The 10,518-nt window shown below is 41.1% G+C and overlaps 1 long non-coding RNA gene across 1 annotated transcript; it reads left to right on the top strand.

The window, feature by feature from the left end:
• Positions 1-114: 114 nt before the first annotated feature.
• LOC140500379 (uncharacterized) lies at positions 115-10,028 on the top strand. The gene is made up of 4 exons (XR_011965714.1): positions 115-2,671; positions 4,361-4,437; positions 7,229-7,448; positions 7,617-10,028. It is a non-coding gene; the product is annotated as an uncharacterized lncRNA (long non-coding RNA).
• Positions 10,029-10,518: the final 490 nt, after the last annotated feature.

Below are 10,518 nucleotides of genomic sequence, written 5' to 3'. Positions count from 1 at the left end.
GTGAGTTTCACTAAACATGGAAGCCACCACAGCCTCCCCCTTCTCTCCACACAATCTTCCAGCACAGTTCCACTCCTGAACTAAGGCATACTGGCTGCAGGCCCTGGCCTGCCCCTAATCCATCAAGGATGTTGACAGCTGGGACAGCCCCTCCCTCCCCCAGGCTTCATTACCCCCTGTCAGTCCTGGCCTTGGGCTCTGGTTCTAACTGGCTAGGACCCAGAGGGCTCAAATGTCCATTCCTCCCACCCTAGGAAAAGGAGCTGCAGGGGAGCCCCAGAGTTGAGTGCAGACTCAGCTGGGACTTGGCTCTGGCCTAGAGACAGATACTAGAGGACGAGTGGAGGGTAGTGTAGGAGGTGCTAGAGAGCCCTACAGAAAGACAGACAAACAAAAGAGCTTCAGATTGAGACAGTGACAGAATGAGACAAAAAGTTACAAGGAGACAAAAAAAGGAAGACTGAGGTAGACAGACAGTAAGATGGACCGTAGAGACGGAAGACGGGAACTACATTCAGAAAGATAGGAACAAGATACAGACAGACGTACTGACAACAAGCTCGAGGCAGTGTCACAGAGGGGGGACATTCGTACAAAGACAAAAAGTGTTAGAAGAGACAGAAAGAGGGATGGAGATGGAGAGAGAGCACAAAAGAGAGGGGGAGAGAGAAAAAGAGGCAGAGATGGGGAGATGGAGGAAAGAGGCAGAGGTGGGGAGAGAGGAAGCAGATGAGAGCATCCAAACAGACACACCAGAGAAAAACCAAGACAAAAAAGCAGTGATAGAAATAGAAAACACCACGTGGCTAAAAAATAGAGATAGAGGTGAAGAGACAGTGAGGGCCATGTGAAGACTGATTCTCATCCTCACTCCATCCCCATACACATGGATGAATAAACAAGGACAGAGGCTGCAAAATTGGAGGTGACAGCTGGGTAGGAGAGCTTACATTTAATACCTACTTGGAGTCCCTCCTACATGGTATAATAGAAAAAGTCCTTGACTGAGTCAAGTCAGGAAGCCTAAATCCTAGTTCTGACTGCCATTCATAAGTTAATTGTGTAACTTTGGGAAAAGTCATTTTTCCCTTTTGGATCTGGGAGATGAAGGGATTGGATTACATGCTCTCTGAGGTACCTTGTTCAGTCTTTTCAGCTGTGTTCAACTCTTCTGACCCCATTTGGGGTTTTCTTGAAAGAGATACTAGAGTGGTTTGCCATTTCCTTCTCTAGCTCATTTTACAGATGAGGAAACTGAGGCAAATAAGGTTAAGTGACTTGGCCAAGGTCACACGGCAATATGTCTGAGGCTAGATTAGAACTCATGAAGATGAGTCTTCCTGATTCCAGGCCCAACAGTCTCCACTATACCACCTACCTGGCCTATCAGTTCTAATATTTTATATTTTAAGCTCCCTTCCAGTTCTAATACCCTATGTTCCCTCACTACATTCTATTAATTGATCATCATGCATTTACTTAGTGCCTGCTGTGTTTTGTGTTCCTACACAAAATGTCTATATCCTCAAGTCTTTAATATCTATAATTCAAGACATTTATGAGTTTTGTAAGGGAGAATTGAAGTTTTTGGCAAAATATGTGAGCCATGTTGAACAGAGAAAGTCCAAAAAAATTATTCCAAAGTTTTGTATGGGAACAGAAGGTCAGGAGTTCAGTTGAGAAGGTTTAGGAAAGAAAACGATGAATTAAATTTGAAGTTGAGGTGTCAGTGAGACATTCTTGGGAATATGTGTCTGAAGCAAGAATGAAGCTTGAGAAACTGGTTTTACTGTCCCTTGACAGATTCTAACTCCCTGCCTTTATCTACACTATTCTCCTGTTTGGAATGCCTTCTTCCCTCCTCTCTGCTTATCAAAACTCTAACTCTCTTTGAGTTAGCCTAGTTTGAGTCCAAAAGGCCATGTCCAGTTTTCCTGATCTATATTTTGCCACTGGATTCAGATGGCTCTGGAGGACAAAAGTGAGGCTGGTGACTTGGCCCAGCCCTGCCTCACTTAAATCCAATTCCCTTGCCTATCATGACATCGCCTCCCTGATTGTCATGGTCCTCTGTGAGAAGAACAAGCATCAACAATAACTCTTGGGTTCTACTTAATGTATGAAGCTTTATCTATTTACCTTAGCCTTGAGGAGCTTCCTATCTGCTGAACTCAACTGAGTTTAATTCCATAAGACACAGTGCAATGCAATGAACATCTTGTTAAACACCACCTTACAAAAGGTACTGTGCTGTGCTAGGACCTGGGGACAGAGAAATGAAAAAGACATAGATCCTGCTCACTTTAATCTTTCCTTCTATTAAGAGATAAGACCAACTGACAACTAACTATACTTCAATCTTCAAATCTCAGCACTTAGCACAGTACCTAGTACACAAATGGGTGCTTACTAAATGCTGAAGGACTGACCAAATGAATATGTGATCTCATTGATGAGACTATTCCCTCTCATGATATTAATAGCAATTAATTTGTACTGCATTCTCTGAGTCTTGTTTATATTCTCCTGTAAATCCTCCCTGGGAGCCTAACCAGTCATAGGATCGTAGAGTGAGACCTGGAAAGTATCTCAATCTCTCATCTATTCCAACACCCCACATTCTGCAGATGAGAAAACAAGCCCAGGGACATTGCCCACAGACACATGAATGGTAAGCAATAATGGCAGGATCTGAATCCAGGTTCTCTGATTCCAAAGTCAGTTCTCTTCATACTATATTATGCTGTTTCTCCCATTCAGTCAAGACATATTTAAGTACTGTCTCTGTGCCAGGCACAGTACTAGAAACTGGGGGTAGGAAAATGAAATAGTCTTTGCCCTTAAGGAGTTTACATTCTATTGAGAGAGAATATGTTCAAAGATGGGTATTTGTGGGGTACATACAAAAGAGTTAGTTTGGGAAGGAAGAACCTTAGGAATTAGGGGTGGGGGACACAAGAAAGGTTTCACATAGAAGACAACACTTGAGTTCTGATGAAAACAAGGGATTCCAGAGTTAGAGGTGAGGAGGGAGGGCATTTCAGACATGGGGCACAGTCCAAGCAAAGACACAGAGATAGGACATGGCATGCTATGTATGAATAAGAGCAAGAAGGCAAATATGGAAGGTCAGAGCCCCAAGGGGATTAATGTATAACAAGGTTAACAAGGGAGGTTGGAGCCCTATTGTGAAAGGCTTTAAATGTCAAATAGAGGAGCTTATTTTTTCAATCCCAGGGTCAATAAGGAACACTGGAATTTATTGGGTAAGAGAGTGACATGATCAGACCTGTGCATAAGGAAAACCACTTTGGCAGTTATGTGAAGGAGGGAGGAGAGGCTGGAGGCAGGAGGGTCATTTAGGACATTGTACTGTCTAGACAAGACATGATGGTGTCTGTGTACTTCATGAAAGAAAGTCAGATCTGAGAGATATTGTTGAGGGAGAAATAAGATTTGGCAATGGATTGTATCCATGGAGTTAAAGTGAGAAGCTGAAGATAATCACAACATTGAAAACCTAGGAGATTGGAAAGATAATGGTACCCTTGACAGGAAGAGGAAAGGTTGGAAGAAGGCTGAGTTCAAGGGGAAAGATAGCAAGTTCTGTCTTGGACATGTTGAATTTGAGATGTCTTTGGGATATCCAGTTTGAAGTGTTTAATAGGCAGTTGATGGTCCAGGATAGAACTCATGAGAAAGACTTGGGCTGGGTATAGAAATCTAGAGGTCATCTGCATAGATATAATAATTAAACCCAAGGGAGATGATGAAGTCACCAAGGGAGAGAAGGGAAGCAAGGCTAGGATAAAACCTTGGGGTATATCCACAGTTAAGAGGTAAAATATGAATGATGAACTGATAAATGAGTCTAAGTAGGAGTGATTCATCAAACAAATAGCTACCACAAGTTACAATGAGATAGAAGCATACAGGAGACGAAGCAATTAAAACACAGTGGTATTAGAAATTTGAGAAAGGAAGCAATTTCAACTGGGGGTGGAGGGGAAAGGATAAGAGAAGACTTTATGAAGGAGGTAGCACCTAAAGTGGACCTTGGAGGAAGGGAAGAATTTCAACACTCTTCTTTCTCTTGGTATTTCTCCTCCCTTGAGTTCAATGACATTGCACTCTCTACTCTGATCAATACAATGGCCAATCGCAGTTCCAGAAGACTGGCGAGGGAGCATGCTAGCCACCTCCTAAAAGAGAGGTGAAAGACTCAAGATGCAGAATAAGATATACATTTTTAGATGCAGATTAAGACATACATTTTTTTTTTTTGCATTAGCCTTTGTGGGAATTTATTCTTCTGACTATACAAATTTATTACAAGGCTTTGTTTCTCTCTTCCTTTTAGGCAGTTTACAGTAAAGTAGACAGAGTACTGGTCTTTGAATTTAAATTCAGCCTCAGACAGTAGCTGTGTGACTCTGGGTAAGCCATTAAACCTCTTTTTGCCTTGGTTTCCTCAGCTGTAAATTGGGGATAATAATAGCAACTGACCCTGCAAGGTTATTGTGAGGATCCAATGAGTTGTTTGTAAAGTGCTTAGCACACTGCCTGGCACATAGCTAAGTGTTACATAACTATGCATCACTACATTATAACCAGCTATTATTATTGTTGTTTTCATTTGGGGGTGAGGCAAGGAGTGGGGTAACCTAGAAAAAGAAAGAAAAGAGAATCCCTGAAACATTTCCTTAAAAATGCATACAAGAGAGCAGAAGGAAGGCCAGAAAGAATCAGACAGGGAGAGAGGATTTGAAAGTTATATGTTGAATTTATTTGTAACAATATCTATTATATTTTTAAAATTAGGCCTTTGAAAAGTAAGCTGCATGTAACAGACAGTTTCATGTATAGTTTTCTGTTCTATGTATATGGAAATCTTTATTTAACTTGGTGTTTGTTACATTCTGAATTTTTAAAAATATTCTTTAAAAAAAATATTTCAATTCTACTCTCCTTTTCCTTCTACTACTGAGAGGTGTTTTCTGCCTCCTTCACCAGCATCTGTTTCTCCTGCCCCAAAGCTTTGTCCGCAGCCTTCTTGTCTTGTTCAAGGAACTGACTGGTTTCAGTCAGTGCCTGACTCACAAGAGGAGCTTAATAAATGTTTATTGATTGGTTGATTTCTATTGTTGACTTCCGTTCAATTAGCTCTTTTATACAGATGGCTCCCAAATTTATATTTCCAGTCCTATCTCTCCCCCTGATGTCCCCATTTCCAACTGCTTCTTGGACTTTTCTCCCTGGACATCTTGCTAGAACCTCCAAATCAGCACATCTGAAACTAAACTCATCATTTTCCCTAACTCTTCCCGTCTCCTAAATTCTGTTTCTGTTGGTGGCACCCCCATCCAATCACCAGGCTTGAAATCTGAGTAATTATCAAGTCTTTCTTCTTCACCAATTAGTTATCTAATCCTATTACAAGGAGTTGTTAACCTAAGGTCCATGGATTTAAAAAAAAAAGATACGTTAATAACTGTTTCAGAATAACTGATTGCTTTTTGTAATCTGAATTTTATTTTATGTATTTAAAAACATTATTCTGAAAAAGGGTCCATAGGTTTTATCCAACTGACAAAAGGGTCCTGATCCAAAAAAGGTGAAGAACCCTTGTTTTATAGCTTCCACCTCCAGCACATTTCTAGCATCCATCCATCCCTTCTTTTCCCTTCCCACAGTTACCTCCATGGTTTGAGGGCCTCCTTGATTATCTTCTGGACTATTATAATATTCTCTTGGTTGATCTTTCTTTTGTCTCTCACATTCTAATCTCTCCTTCACAGGAGTAATCATTCTGGTCTGATCACTGCTCTGCTCAAAAACCTCCTTTGGCTCCCTATTGTTTCCAGAATAAATCTCCTTAACTTGGAATTGCAAGACTTGCCACAGTCTGATTCCAAATCAGCTTCCCAAATTTAATTCACTCCATTCCCCTCCATACACTATATATCCTAGCCAAACCAGGCTACTTACTTGCATTAGTCGCTTGTCAGCATCTTCTTTCCCATTCCCAAACACCCTTCCCTATCTGTTGAAAACCCCTTCTTCCTTCAAGGTCCAATTCAGGGACTCCTTAACTTGGCCCCTTCTCTCTCAGCTAGTAGTGACATTGTCCTTTCTGTGTTTCCCAGCTACTTTGACCTTTCCTTTCTATGAATCACATTTTATGTACTGGGGGTTTGCTTTAGTCTCTCTACCAAACTGTAAGCCCCTTGAGGACAGGGGATATGCTTCATTTTATCTTTGTGTCCCCAGTACCTAGTATAGAACATTACACGTAGGTGGTTCTTAGTAAATGTTGGTTGAATTGGATTGAATCAGTTGGAAATATAAAAGGAAGTTCTTGCAATATGCATTGTCTGAATTCATTATTCTATTCAAGAATCATTGATGAAATGCCTGCTACCTACCTAATGGTGTTGCTTGGTGCTAGACAACCCAGTGCATAGAATTTTGGATCTGGACTTTAGAAGACCTGAGTTCAAATCTAACCTCAAACACTAGCTGTGTGACTTGGGGTATGCCACTTAACCTCTGCCTCAGTTTCCTCATCTGTAAAATGGGGATAATAGCATCTACCTCCCAGGATTGTTGTGCGGATTCACATGAGATGTTTGTAAAGCATTTTGCAAACCTTAAAATACTATATAATCTGCTAGATACAGAGGAGCTGACGTTTCAGATAAGACTCGGATCCTCACTTTCATGACGTTTACCGTCTAGCAGGTCCTTACTACATCATGCCTTGGGCTGTCTGTTTTTATTAGTTTTATATGTATCTTGTCTCCTGCACCAGACTATTTGAGGAGAGCCGGAAACCAGACATCTCCTCCTCCTGTCTCTCTTCAATGTCTATCATGGAGCTGGGCATGCAAGGACAATAAACCATGTTAGGGTATCCGTTGATTGAGGAAAGGGAGGCATGGGTATTGGGCTAGGAGCAGGATGCCTGGGTTTTGAGAGAGATTTAGTGATAAATAAGTTGAAGGTCTTGGAAGGAAAGGAGACAGGAAAGGAAAGTGGGGCTGCACATTGGCATTTCTCCCCCTTCTCCGGTCCATCAGACATGATCACCCCACTGAGCTGGCTCCCTACAACCCCATAGGGGAGGCAGTGACTCAGCTCTCCCAGCTCTTGGCTCTCAGCCTGGGATACCCCACCCCCTGTTTGTAATTCCCACCCTCTACCCCCCACTACTCTCTCTCTCTCTCAGGCTCCTCTTGTTACCACTGGATAGAGAATCCAGACAGGTCGGCCCCTGGCCAGCCTTGGGAGGGGAGACACCTGGATTCTCACAGGCAAGAAGAGCTAGAAGAGAGGACACTTTGGTTCTAAGGAGGGAGTGGGAATCCGAGAAAAGAACCTGGATTCTGAGAAGGGATAAAACACCTCGGAAGGGAGAAAGAATTAGGAAATGGACAGTCTATGTGAAGGTAAAGGACACCCTTTGGTTCTCACAAAGAGAATGAAAGGAGGGGTTGAAACAGAGCAGAGATTCTTTTTTTTAAATTAATTTGTTTATTTTTGGTTTTCAACATTCACTTCCATAAGATTTGAAATTTCATATTTTCTCCTCATCTCTTTCCTCCCCCCACTTCAAGGCGGCATGTAATTTGATATAGGCTCTACATATACATTCACATTGAACCTATTTTCACATTTGTCATGTTGTAAAGAAGAATTTGAACCAATGGGAGAAACCATGACGAAGAAGCAAACAGAAAAAGAGAGAGACAGAAGGCAAATAATATGCTCCAATCTGCATTCAGACTCCATAGTTCCTTTTCTAGGTGTGGACAACATTTTCCATCATGAGTCCTTTGGGGTTGTCTTGGATCCATGCATTGCTAAGAAGAGATCACCATGGTGGCTGCTACCATGTACAGTGTTCTCCTGGTTCTGATCACTTCACTCAGCATCAGTGCATTCGAATCTTTCCAGGTTTTTCTGAAATCTGCCTGCTCATCATTTCTTATAACATAATGGTATTCTATTACATTCATATACTGCAACTTGTTCAGCCATTCCCCAATTGATGGACATCCCCTCAATTTCCAATTCTTTATTGCCACAAAAAGAGCTGCTATAAAAATTTTTGTACATGTGGGTCCTTTTCCCATTTGTATGTTCTCTTTGGGATACAGACCTAGAAGTGGTATTACTGGGTCAAAGGGTATGCACAGTTTTATAGCCCTTTGGGAATCGTTCCAAATTGTAGAGCAAGGATTCTTAACATTTTTGGGTCCTGGACCCCTTTGTCAATTTGGTGAATCCTATAGACACTTTCTCAGAATAATGTTTTTAAATACACAAAATAAAACAGGATTACAAAGGAAGCCAATTATTTTGAAGTACGTATTAATAGCGTTTGGTGCCATTGATGAGTCCCTCTGATGTCATCTGCATTTATCAAAATATTTTTCAGAAAAGGCTTACAGATCCCATGATAAAAACCCCAGGATGATTCTTGACTTTTGAAAAGGGAGAGGAGGATGAAGAAAAACACACCCAAGTTCCCAGGATGCACGATTCTAAATAAAGATACTCTAGCACACTCCATGGGAATTATCTGGAGTAGCAGGGCCCTGATCCTCAGGTCAGCCTTCCAAGGAGAAAAGAGGCCACTGGCAAGAAAAAATAGCTTAAGCTAGAAAAGGAATGTGACCAGCATTAGTGAGGGGCCTTTAAAAGACAGTGTCTAATCTGGAGCCATGTCTCCTTTAGAGATCAAACTGTCCTGAGCTCTAGGCTCTAGTGCCCCAACCCCTTCTCAGAACCCAGCTCTGATTACTTTTCTCAAATCCTCTCTCCCCTTCTAGAACCTAAACAATGAAGCATCCAGACTTCAGACTCTCCAGCCTGTCCTCATTCCTTCATACCATAGGTGAACAGGCAAATAGATGGACCATTTGGATGTTGACCGTTTGGATTCTGCAGACTGCATAGATAATCACCAAACTTCAGTTCACTCTGTACCCAGGGCCTGCTGATGTGATTCTAGGAATTCTAGGAATTCTGTGCTCAAATATTTACTAGTTATGTAACCATGGGCAAGTCATTATACCATTCAGAGACTCAGTTTCCCCATCTTTAAAATGAAATCAATAGTTCTTGCAGGAGGGTTTTAAGAAAGAAGCTTTGATACCCTTAAAGGACTATATGAATGTGACCAGCCATGGAACAAGCCTTCTGTCCTCAAAGTAAGGAGGCTACATTGAGAACTCCCCCTCAGAGCCCAGATGTTCTTTGTTATTAATATTATACGTGAATATGGATCTTTGTTTTCATTCATGAAATTCAAATAATTGGTTATAATTGAAAAAAATTCATCACTTGGCTACCAACCTTCTGGTAATGAACCTCTCTGAATTTACCTAATTTGGATTCTCTGAACCTCAACTTCCTCCTTTGTAAATTCTGGTTGAACCAGATTATCCTTAAGGTTCCCTTTAAGCTCTAACACCCTTATGCTCTATGTTCTAAGGTCCCTTGTCTAACCTTGACGTTCTATGGTTCTTTTCTATTTTTACTCATTAAAACATTATCTATCTCAATGGATATCATTTCATATGCCACCTTCTCTTTGAAGTCTTCTCTAACCTTCCTCATATCCTGCCTGAAGCAATCCCTTCTTTCTCTAAATTCTTAAAGTACTTTGTTTCTACCTTTTACATGCATAGTTACAGTTATTTCTCTGTGCATCTGGGCAGCTAGGTTGCTCATTGAATAGGGAGCACTAGCCTTGGAGTCAGGAGGATCTGAGTTCAAATCTAGCCTCATACACTTGACACTTACTAGCTGTGTGACCTTGGTCAAGTCACTTAACCCCAGCTACCTTGCCTCCCTTCTCCTCCTCAACAAAAAAAAATTTTCTATGTATATCTGCCTTGTCTCAATGCAATGTGTGGCAAAAAGGAGTCAGAAGACTTGAGTTTAGACCCTGTCTTCCTATTATTAGCTCTGTGACTTTAGGTAAGCTATTTACCCCTATAAGCCTCAGTTTTCTCATCTGTAAGGGAAGATTAATATGTAACACACAGTTACCTAAGAGCATACTTGTAATCTCACAGCTGGAGAAATGCTGCGGTAGAGTGGTGTAAGCTCTACTATCTAGGTTTTATCTTTATATACATATATATGTACTGAGCTCCTGAAGGGTGAGGATATGTTTCCATCTGTCAGCTCAAAGCTGCACACACACCGTAGGTGTTCAAAAAATGATGAATGACTAATAATAACTTTCATTTATGTGCCATCTTCAAGTGGTTTTTTTAAGTGCTTCAAGAATTATCTTTATCATTAGAACAACTCAGTGAGAAAAATAATGCAAATGTTATTCCATTCTATAGATAAGGAACCTAAGGTTCAATTTACTTAATGATTAGATATTCCTTTCACGAACAGAGATGATGTGGAAAGGCTCAAGGAGACATTTGCCTGTAGGTCAAGGTGTTTCTAGGTTTTTCTCTACTATTCTGTGTGCTGGTGCTCAGGAAGAAATTT

Source organism: Notamacropus eugenii, chromosome 1 (genome assembly GCF_028372415.1).
Source record: "Notamacropus eugenii isolate mMacEug1 chromosome 1, mMacEug1.pri_v2, whole genome shotgun sequence".
NCBI classification, from domain to species: Eukaryota; Metazoa; Chordata; class Mammalia; order Diprotodontia; family Macropodidae; genus Notamacropus; species Notamacropus eugenii.
The sequence above is the reverse complement of the archived record's forward strand: the minus strand, read 5'-3'. Positions and strand labels throughout refer to the sequence as shown.